Below are 10,137 nucleotides of genomic sequence, written 5' to 3' on the forward strand. Positions count from 1 at the left end.
CTCCTTTGGTGCCCCACATTTTTGTATTTTTTTTTTAAAAAAAAAACAGATTCCTTTTCAATGTATTTTTGTCTTGCCTTGATTTGACAGGCTGCCTGGGGATCGTGTAGGATAAAACAGGGAACAGCTGTGAGGTCCGCTTACGATAGGGTAGAAACACAAGAAAACTGTCATATACAAAGTCTGCACTGACAGGCAGCAGCTCTCAGGGGTTTTCAAGCGGGGTGTGTGTGTGTATGTCTTTCTTAGTCCTACTTAGAGATGCCAGGGATTGAAGTGGAGACCTTTTGCATGCAAAGCATGTGCTCTGCCCCTGAGCTACAGCCCTTTCTTTAAAAATAAAGTAAGATCCTAGTCCTCGTGGCTCTGAATAAAGGGCTGATTTAACTAGGAACAGTAGAAGCTGCTTTCTACCAAGTCTTAGCCTTGAGAAGACTGAGGGGAGATATGATGGCACTGTTCAAGGACTTGAAAGGTTGTCATGCAGAGGAGGGCTGGGATCTCTTTTCGATAGTCCCAGAGTGCAGGACATGGAATAATGGGCTCAAGTTGCAGGAAGCCAGATTTCGGCTGAACATCAGGAAAAAGTTCCTGTTAGAGCGGTATGGCCATGGAACCAATGACCTCGGGAGGTGGTGGGCTCTCCAACACTGGAGGCATTCAAGAGGCAGCTGGACAGCCACCTGTCGGGAATGCTTTAAGTTGGATCTCTGCATTGAGCAGGGGGTTGGACTTTATGGCCTTAGAGGCCCCTTCCAGTGCTTCTGTTCTACTAACCCTTGGCCCATCTAGATCAGTATTGTCTACACTGACTGGCACCAGCTCTCCAGGATTTCCGGCAGGGGACATTCCCAGCCGTACCTGGAGATGCTGTTGGGCATCAAACCTGGGAACTTCTGTATGCAAAACAGGTGCTCTAACCACTGCGCTGCAGCCCTCCTCTGAATGCCAGGAAAGCCCACTTTCAGAGAAGCAGACAATCTTTTCCTTCTGTCAAAAGAAAGGATCTAGGGGGACCAGGCTTAAGAGAGGAGGACCAGATCCAGTGCCTTCCTCTATCCCAGACCACCAACTCAGTTAGGCTGTCCTCTCCAGCGGAGTCAGAGGACCCTTCTTTTAAGCAGCCACTGCTCCCACCCTTCAAAGGAAAGGGCCAATCCAAAGTCAGGGGATTGTCTTCCTGTTGCTGTGACCACTCCTCCCTTCTCCATTGAAGTACTGTTCACACCAATGCCTCCTTTGACCCCCACCTGGCTGTCCCGAAAGGAGCTGGCTGTCCCCAGCAAGGCGGTGAGTGGGGATTTGTAGAAAACAAGGTAGGGTGGGTTTTTTGTTGGGGGGGATGGCTAGCGGCAAACTGGGCTGAAACCAGTGCAGTGCCCTTGATTCTCCTTTCAATCCTTGCTGACCATTCATACCAAGATGAATGCCCCAAGGTCTCTCTTCTCTACCTGCAACAAGGCACCGCCAATTGTATGAATGGGCACTCTGTGCCTTCTGGAGGGGAGTAGGCTCTTTTTTTTGATGACTCCTCTAGGTAAGGGAGAGGGGGTGCCCCCCCCACATTCCGGTTCTGGCTATGCCCACCATTGGCACCAAAAGGATGTTGCAGAGCCAAGGAAAGGCTGCAGACAAGGGCAACTGAAATGATCGAGGAGATTGGGGGACTCCCTTATCAGGATACAACATTTCAGACCTTTCACTTTACAGGAAAAGCATGTAAGAGGGGACACAATTGAGGTGTATAAAATTATGCATGGCATGGAGAAAGTGGAGAAGCCCTCCCCCCCATAATACTAGAACTCAACGGGGTCATCCAATGTTGGAGGATTCAGGACAGACGAAAGGAAGGCCTTTTTCACACACAGCGCAGAGTTAAAACTATGGGATGCCCTCCCACAGGAGGCAGTGAGGGCCACCAACTTGGATGGCTTTTGAAAAGGTTTAGACACACCCATGGACGCGGAGAAAGCTATCAATGGCTACTAGCCGGGATGGCAATGCTCTGCTTCCACAGCCGGAGGCTTCATGCTTCTGAATGCCAGTTGCTGGGAATCACAAGCAGGGCGAGCTTTGCTGTTGCACTCGGGCCCCGCTTGCAGGCTTCCCATCGGGGCTTCTGGTTGGCCCCTGCGAGAAGAACAGGAGGCTGGACTAGATGATGGGGTCCCTTTGATTGGCTTCCTCCCAAAGTCGAAAGGCTTGTCTTGGGTTCTCACCCCTATCATCCTTGCTCAAGCCTGAACAATACAACCCGATTTGCTGGTGGATTCTGGTTTCTCAGCAACTGTCTCAAAACCAATGGGCTCGCAAGCGTTCTGGTTTATTCAGAGCGCATGATACAATGGCTTGACCTCCGTGGGGTTGTGGCAGCAGCGACGGAGAGAGGCTGGGAAGCCCTTGGATCAATTGCAAGGTGCTCTGAAGAAGATTCGTCCTGAATGCTGAATCATTGTGGGCATTTATTTATTTTAAAAATGAAGGCTAGCGTGTGTGGGGGGGGGGGAAGAAGCATGCCTCTCCTCCATCGTTCTGAACCTTCGTCACACACGGCAGGATTTTCTGTTCCATCTCCAGGTGTTCCCTTTTGGGGGGGGGGAAAGAAAACTGGCAATGTTGCATTTTAATGCTGAAGCGATACGGGCCATAAACGCCTGTGCTCACGCACCACATCTTTTCTATATGAGGAGCCAACCTGTGTAGCAAACCACACAGATGAAGCCTCTTTCTCTCTCCCCCCCCCAAACCCAACTGGTGATTTCATTTGTATATTTGTTGCAACTCCCTGGCGTTGCAATGATTGCACATACCAGGGAGAGGAGAATAGCTGTAATTATCTTGCAAGGGCTACTCATCCTGGATTTTAAAAAGGGAAACGACTGGAGAATTTGCTGTGGAGGTCTTGCATTTGTTTTGGAGCAGGGTGGGGGGAAGGATCTGGAGGAATGAGGCAAGTCAGATGGTATCTGCATAAATCTGCATTTTGCGTTGTTCCACCTAAAAGTTAAAGGAAGAATTGTGTCTCTGAGCTTGTGAGGCTTGAGTGGGGAATCTCTCCACCTGGCCCTTGGAACTCTCTTGAGCTGCCGCACCTCTCGCCAGCCTTGCTTTGCCCTCTGCTTGCGCATTTTTGCCTGGCTGAAATGTGCCCTTGACATCTGGTTGCGCCTCTTGCTTGCTGTGGTGGAGGACAGAGAGGGTGGCTGTGTGTAGAGACTAGCCTACCGGACAAAGGGGAAATTCACATTTATTGTTCTGTGTCACTGGCAGGTGGCCCTCGGAAGGTTACCCGGAAAGGAATGCGGACCCCAGTCTGTAAAACATGCCCCGCTCATGCTGTGTGAGCTGTTAGCACCCACCCTTCTCGAGGTCTTGAACGAGAGTGAGCAGCCTTGGAATTGCAGAGACACATTTCCCAGAGCCGTGTGGTATAGTCCTCCCTGGACTCTTAAGGGAAAAAAATCACACGGTGCAGCCCTTCCTGCCGTCACTCGTGAGGGAGGTCAGATGTTGGAAGAAGCCCATTTTTTTAAAAAAGAAAACCCAGCTCTCCCCACATCGGCCAGCCCCCCCCCCGCAGCATGGCTCTTTTTCTGCCTGCAAGGAACCTCCTCCCTTTTCCATTATGGGACTGAGTCTCACCCCAAACCCAGGAGGCCCCTGCCATCCTCCTCTATCCAGCTCGCTTGAGTGACTGGATGGTTTATGTTCCCACTTTCGGTGATCAGTAACAATATGACACGAAATGCACACATACAGAAGCAGTTTTTTCTTGCAAACTTCAAAGTCCACCGGGGGGGGGGAGTGTAAGACGGCACCATATGGATACAGCTTTATCAAACGGTGTGACTGAGCACGTAATTGCTGGATTGCAGATCTAACGCCTTTCCCCATCCCAAAAGAAATGCACAAAAGGAATAAGATCATTTTGACGGCATTCTGTGTATGTGGCGTTCAGCATATCAAATGCTTGATTTTTCCTTTGTTGTTCTGGGTTGTGGGTATGGAATACACCGCAAGATTTCCTTGCTGCTGAGCATGCAGATCAGCCTGGATAGCTCCTAGCCATTGGAGGTCGCCGATTCATAGGGTTGCCGTAAGTCGTAACCGACTTGAAGGCATATAGGAACAACAGAAACCTCCTAGCCAAAATTCGGAGTTCATCTACTGTGCTCAGGATAGGTGAAGGGGACCTCCGGCCCGTGGGCCTAATGTGGCCCCCAAACCTCTCTGCCCGGCCCTTGGGATTCTCCCCAAGACCCCCTCCCAGTCCTGCTTTGCACTCCTTTTTTCTGATTCAATTCCTGCAGGTTGTCTGTGTCTAGAGAGGTGATGCCCCCTCCCTACAAAAACCGCATAGGGGGGAAATCCTCAGCTCTGGCAGAATAGCTGCTTGGCCTGCAGAAGGCGATTCGTTGGCCTCTAGGGGGGGGCGGGTGTTGTGTTTGCACCTACACGTGCTGGAGGTCACACACAGGACCAACTGCTGTGTGGGACGTTGGGCTTTTCTCCTTGGTTAAAAAAAAGCAGCCCAGCACTTATTTATGGTGACGCAGATTTAAAATGGTAGACCCTTAAGTGGGGATGGGTTGGGGGGTGGGACACGATCAAACCAAAGCTCATTCATTCTAAGTCTGTGTTGGATTGTGGTAGAGGCATACAAACCCTCCTCCCTCTTTGTTTAAAAAAAACATCTTCCTTTGTTGAGTTTATCAAGCAGCTTTGCAAACAAATGTTAGTAACCTTCCTTTAAAAACAATCAAACAAACCTTACCTTTCCTGTCCAAACGTATTTCTGTTAGTAATTTGAAATCAACCACTTTTCCTTTTAAAGCAGGGGTTCAGGGCAGGGGTTGAGCCAATTTTAAAAATGCTTTTCCGGCTGATCCTTCCGGCTGGAGGTGATCCTTCCTTGCCCTGGGCAACTAGGCCGCATGGCTGTTTACAATCCCGGTTGTAAACCCTTGTTTGCCTCCTTAAACCATTGCCAACCCCTTGGGGTAGAGAGCTACCTACTTATAATGCCCCAAAGGTAGAAAATGGTCCATAACTGACGGCAGGGACAGGCCAGAATTGCCTTCTGAAATTCAAACATGCTGAGAGGAAAACTCTCCCCCAATACTCACACATACATCGGAGATTGCAAACTCCGTCTCTCTTGAATGTGCAAAAGATATTTCCTTGGGAAATTTAATAAAACTGAGGGGTCACCTAGGATGATTCGCTACACAAAACAACAACCACCAGCAACAAACATGACAAAGAGACTTCACACCTGGAGAGATTTTATCTCGCACTATGGGTGGGAAAACACACACACACACATACGCATGAGAGAACGCAACAGTGAATCAGAACAGAGGGATGATGGGAAAGGTCGTTCTGCTCTGTCTAGACACTCACGGGTTCACCATGCCCCTTGTTTCATGCAAGGCTCCACTGAGCCTCTGGCCCTAAAATATTGGGGCGATGGGGCATAGAAGTTTAAATTTCAGGGAAGTTTGTCTCTTTTGCAGGGGTGGGGAGGATAAATTGAAATAGCCAGGCTCCCGGTTCCAGGTTCTACAATCCTGGGAGGGACGATTTTTATTGAGAATGCGAAATAGACACGACAGGCTGAATTCAGTTGGGCCCTTTTGTCCGTGGAAGGTCTAACCTTTGTGGCCCTCCAGATGTTGCTGGACCACAGCTCGCATCACCCATGTCCATTAGCTATCCTGCCTGAGGCTGATGGGAGTTGGAGTCCAACAACATCTGGGGTGGGGGAGACCCAAGCCCCGATCTAGCAGATACCTCTGCTAATGGGGAGGCAGGTTTTGTCGATTTCCCCCCTTTGCCCTGAAACTCTGCCCCAGAGGGTTTGGGGGACCATTGGGGATGGAAGGATCTGTTAGTTTTGATCCTCTCAGTTTTCTCGATTTTCCCCATCTTAAATTCTGTTCTTCACATTCCTGCAGCAATCTGCATTAAAAAAAAAACCTCATGAAAAGTCACTAGCGTCTTAGTGCTAATTTTTTTCTAATGTCTATACATTTTTGTATGCAGTTTGGACTAAAGTACACACGTTCGCAAGCAGTTTCTCCAAATATAATGCATCTTTGTATATTTTCATGACTATTTCCCCCTTATATATGCATTTTTGTAAACACTGTTGGGTTGAGGAACTGCATTGTAGAATTTGGATAAGTGCACATTTGGAAGGATGGCTGGGTTTCGGTGCTCATACTGTTTGGGAACGTGCAAATTTGATAGATTCGGGTTTAAATTTGAACCGAATTGAATTGGCCCTCCATCCTTACTCACAGGTGACTTTAACACAAAAAAAGCTCTAGAAAGAGTGAGTATGGCGAAGGAATCACTGCAGTCCATCCCCCTAGTTAGTTGGCAGTGGCACAGCAAGTACTAGGATCAGTCAAAACAAACAAATCTTTCTCTTCCCTACCCTTGCAACTTTTCCCCCTTAAAACTTAGTTTGAAATAATTCAGCAGCAAAATACGACCAGTTGTCAGGACTGTATCGCCCCCTTGTGGCTCGGGGGACAGAGTATAATGGTTGCCCTTTGCCGCAGTGTGGAACCTGTCAAAGCAGGGGCTGTGGGCAATCTGCGGCCCTCCAAACGTTGTTGGACTCCAACTCTCAGCCTGGCGAACGGTTGCAGAGAATAATGGGAGTTGTAGCCCAGCAACATCTAGCGGGCCACAGGTTCCCCTTTGCCGTCCTAGGGCTTAGAGCTTGTTGCCGATTCTGGCAAAATCGGTAGCACCCCAGGTTTGTCTTGAAGCTTGGCAACGAGCGGCACCATTTTTTTGGTAAATTACTTAGAGAGAGAGCTTAATAATTTGCCGTTTTAAAATTCTCTGGGCCGAGATTGGGGGCTGCAAGGGGCCTCGCCCCAAGGTCTGGCATGGAAACCCCCTTCACAGAACAGAGTGTATTTGCTTAAACAGGAAGGCGTTGGGGTGGGCGAGGCGGAGGGAAACTCCATCTGGGGGAGAGCATTTTTTTCCTGTGATTTCCTTCTCAGGGCCTTGCAATCGGCCAAGGAATGCATTTTACAGGGACAGAGTTGGATGTGTCAGCGGGTCTGGCAGACTACGAATCCCCAATTTCCCAGTCTCCCTCACCCAGTGTCTTCTCTCCCTGCTCTGATCGACTCCCAGGCTTTGTCGACTTAGCCAGCATGGCACCCACCTGATGGGAGGTGGTTCAGTAGGGCCGGTTGGCATCTTTGGGCCGCTTGAGCTGGACTTGGAGGCGCTTCATCCCCATCTGGAAGCCGTTCATTCATTTGTCGAAACTTACGAATCCTGGGGTTGGGCGGGGGAGGGAGAGACACAGAGACAGAGAAAGAAAGGGGGTGAGGGGGCAAGTCAGGGGGCCTGCTGAGACCTTGCAGCATGCGGGCTTCCATGCAGCAATGCCAACAGCGATGTGGACAAGAGTTGTGAGTAGAAATTCACGTTACTGAAAACTCCTGGTTTGTTTCTCTTTTAAATCGCAGATTAAGTTTCGAGTTCTCAGTGTGGAAACTGTTGTGCAAGGCTGCCATTGCTTTTATATCAGTGGAGCCTTGTGCAGGTGGAGAGCCTCTCCGCAGTTTGTGGTGGACCATCTCCCCCAGGATTAGGAGGTCTGGGCTACTTCAATATCCCCTCCTCTTCCCCCCACCCACCCCTTTGGCGATCCATACCGAAACATTGGCTCTGATTGGTGGCCCAGTCCACCAAGACTTTGGCAGAGATGGCATTCCCAAAGGGGAGGGACATCTGTCAGATTTCAGAGTCCGTGAACTCCTGAGGCAGCTGGTAGATGAAGATGTTACAGCCTTCGGGGCCTGGGGAAGGACGGGTGCGTTGCACGATGAACCCGGGCAAAGGAGAGAGAGAGAACATGCTATGACGGAGGCAGTTGCTTTATGTTGCATACAGCGATAGCTCCAGTGTAGCTCTTCTGCCCGAGGGCAAGGCCAGAGGCCAAAGTGGACATGCAGTGAATGCAGGGTTTTTTAAAAACTTTTTTGAATGTTCAGTATGCTAGTTTCTACACACACACACACCCCTCTCTTTCTCCAGTCAAGCAAGAAGCATTATCACATTTCAAAGACACATTCAGGCCTGGCAAAAACTCAAGGAGGGTGTGAAGCAAGGCTAGTGAGAGCGAATTGCTGGGGAAGAGTCCCACGGGCCGCCTAGAGAGCCCTGGCGTGATCCAGTTGGTGCCTGGGTCTGAGATTCCCTGTTCTTGCCTTACACCTTCAGGGACTCCAGTGAAAGGCAACAGTAAGCCTGATGGAGACTCTGTGAATCGTGGTGGCCTCCATGGAGCAGCCCTGCCCACTTCGGATCACACGTCTTCCGAGTGCATCATTTGGCCAAGAAGTGCTTCACCTCTTGGAGGTGCTAGTGTGAGGGGACCGGATTGCCTGGATTGCTGTCTCAACTCTTGTCCAGCCCTGCTTTTCTGCTCCCGAATCCGGAGGTGCTGGAACCTTTGGCCCTCCTGCTAGAGTTAAACGACAACTCCCACATTCATCCCTGCCCACAGCTAGGCTGGCTGGGACTGATGGGAGCTGAAGTCTAGCAACTCCCCATTGTCAAGGTTCACAATGAAATTCAAGACAGAGGAGACGTACAAACTGTGTGTTGTGTTGAACCTAAGCTCAACTCAGAGCCAACCCTTTGAAATTAATGGACCTAGGTTTGCCATGTCCATTAATTTCAACGGCTCTTCTCCAAGGTTCATTTATGTTAGATGCAATCCAGCATAGTACACAATTAACTCACTGATGCAAGTTGTGGAGCGGTTGGGCACTGGTGTTAAAAGGGGGAGGGAACGCACAGAGGAGAGTAGGGCCCATCTTATGGCTGTAGGCTATTTGCATGACAAACGACAGACAAGTCTTGCAGAGCACCAGTGTAGCTCCCCAGGACTAGGGAAATGTGAAGAAAATCAATCCAGCCAATGGGGGGGAAAGCCAACCTTTGAGACACCTTCCCCATGGGGATTGAGGCGCTTCCCCATGCAGTTTTCCCCCCCCAATCAATTGCTCAGATGGCAAGTTGGCCAATGAGGGTTGAGGCTGGTAGACAAATCAGAAGTCTGGCTCAAGGGTGCCATGTTGGTGGCGGCCCCCTTTATCCATTGCCATACCTGTACCCTCGTCTTCTGGCTGGTGCTGGACTACGACTCCCATCAGCCTCAGCAAAGGATGATGGGGGTTGTAGTCCAGCAACAGCTGGAGGCCCATAGTTGTTCCTCAACTCGTTGCTCTCGAGCCCAGGTTGTTGCCCCCCGCTGCTATTTCGTAGAAGGTAATTTTCTTATGGATCTGTTTTGAGATGTATCTTTCCATCTCACCTTTCTCCCAGTATGGAACTGAAGGGCAACATGCATTTTATTTATTTTATCAATAAAATACATAAATAAACTATCTAGGATTCACCAGTGGTCTCCCATCCAGTGAGAGACCAGGCCAGACCTTGCTTAATTTCAGCAAGGCACTTGTTGCTTCTCACTTCCAACCACATCCTGGGGAGACAGGTGAGGCTGTAGAATCTACTCCCATATAGCACCTGGAGCAGGTGTTTGGAGCAAAGGCCTCAAATAGGACCTCCAGAAGGCTTTTCCCCAGCAGCCAGGGTGGCCTAGTTGGGAAGAGCTGTGGGTGGTAGAGCCAAAGGTTGCAAGTTCAAATCCCACCGTAGGCTTGTGAGATCTTTCATACCACCCAGGACCTCTGGAGCCTCAAATATTAGGTCCGAAGAATTACTCCCAACGTCTGGTATAGCACAGCAGGGTGGAGAGCTTGGCTGGGAAGCCAAAGTTTGAGAGTTCAAATCCCTGCTTGTGCCTCCTGGGTCTGAAGGACCAGCTAAAGATCACACACACCCCATGAGTGGCTCAGGGGTTACGTGCCCTGCCACCTGTGCAGCTGTGGGCAAGCTGCATAGTCCCCAGGAGCCCAGTTGCCCCCCAGCTGGCAGTTGCAGACAAGGAAGGGGGTGGCCTGTGCAGCCGCGGCAAGCTGAGCAGGTCCTAGCCAACTGGGGAGGATAGCCTAAGTAACCTGGGAGCTATAGTTGAGCTCCCAGGTGAAAATATTTGGACTTAGTATCTTGGGACAAGATTAAAGCCTC

Source organism: Rhineura floridana, chromosome 22, assembly GCF_030035675.1.
Source record: "Rhineura floridana isolate rRhiFlo1 chromosome 22, rRhiFlo1.hap2, whole genome shotgun sequence".
NCBI lineage: Eukaryota > Metazoa > Chordata > Lepidosauria > Squamata > Rhineuridae > Rhineura > Rhineura floridana.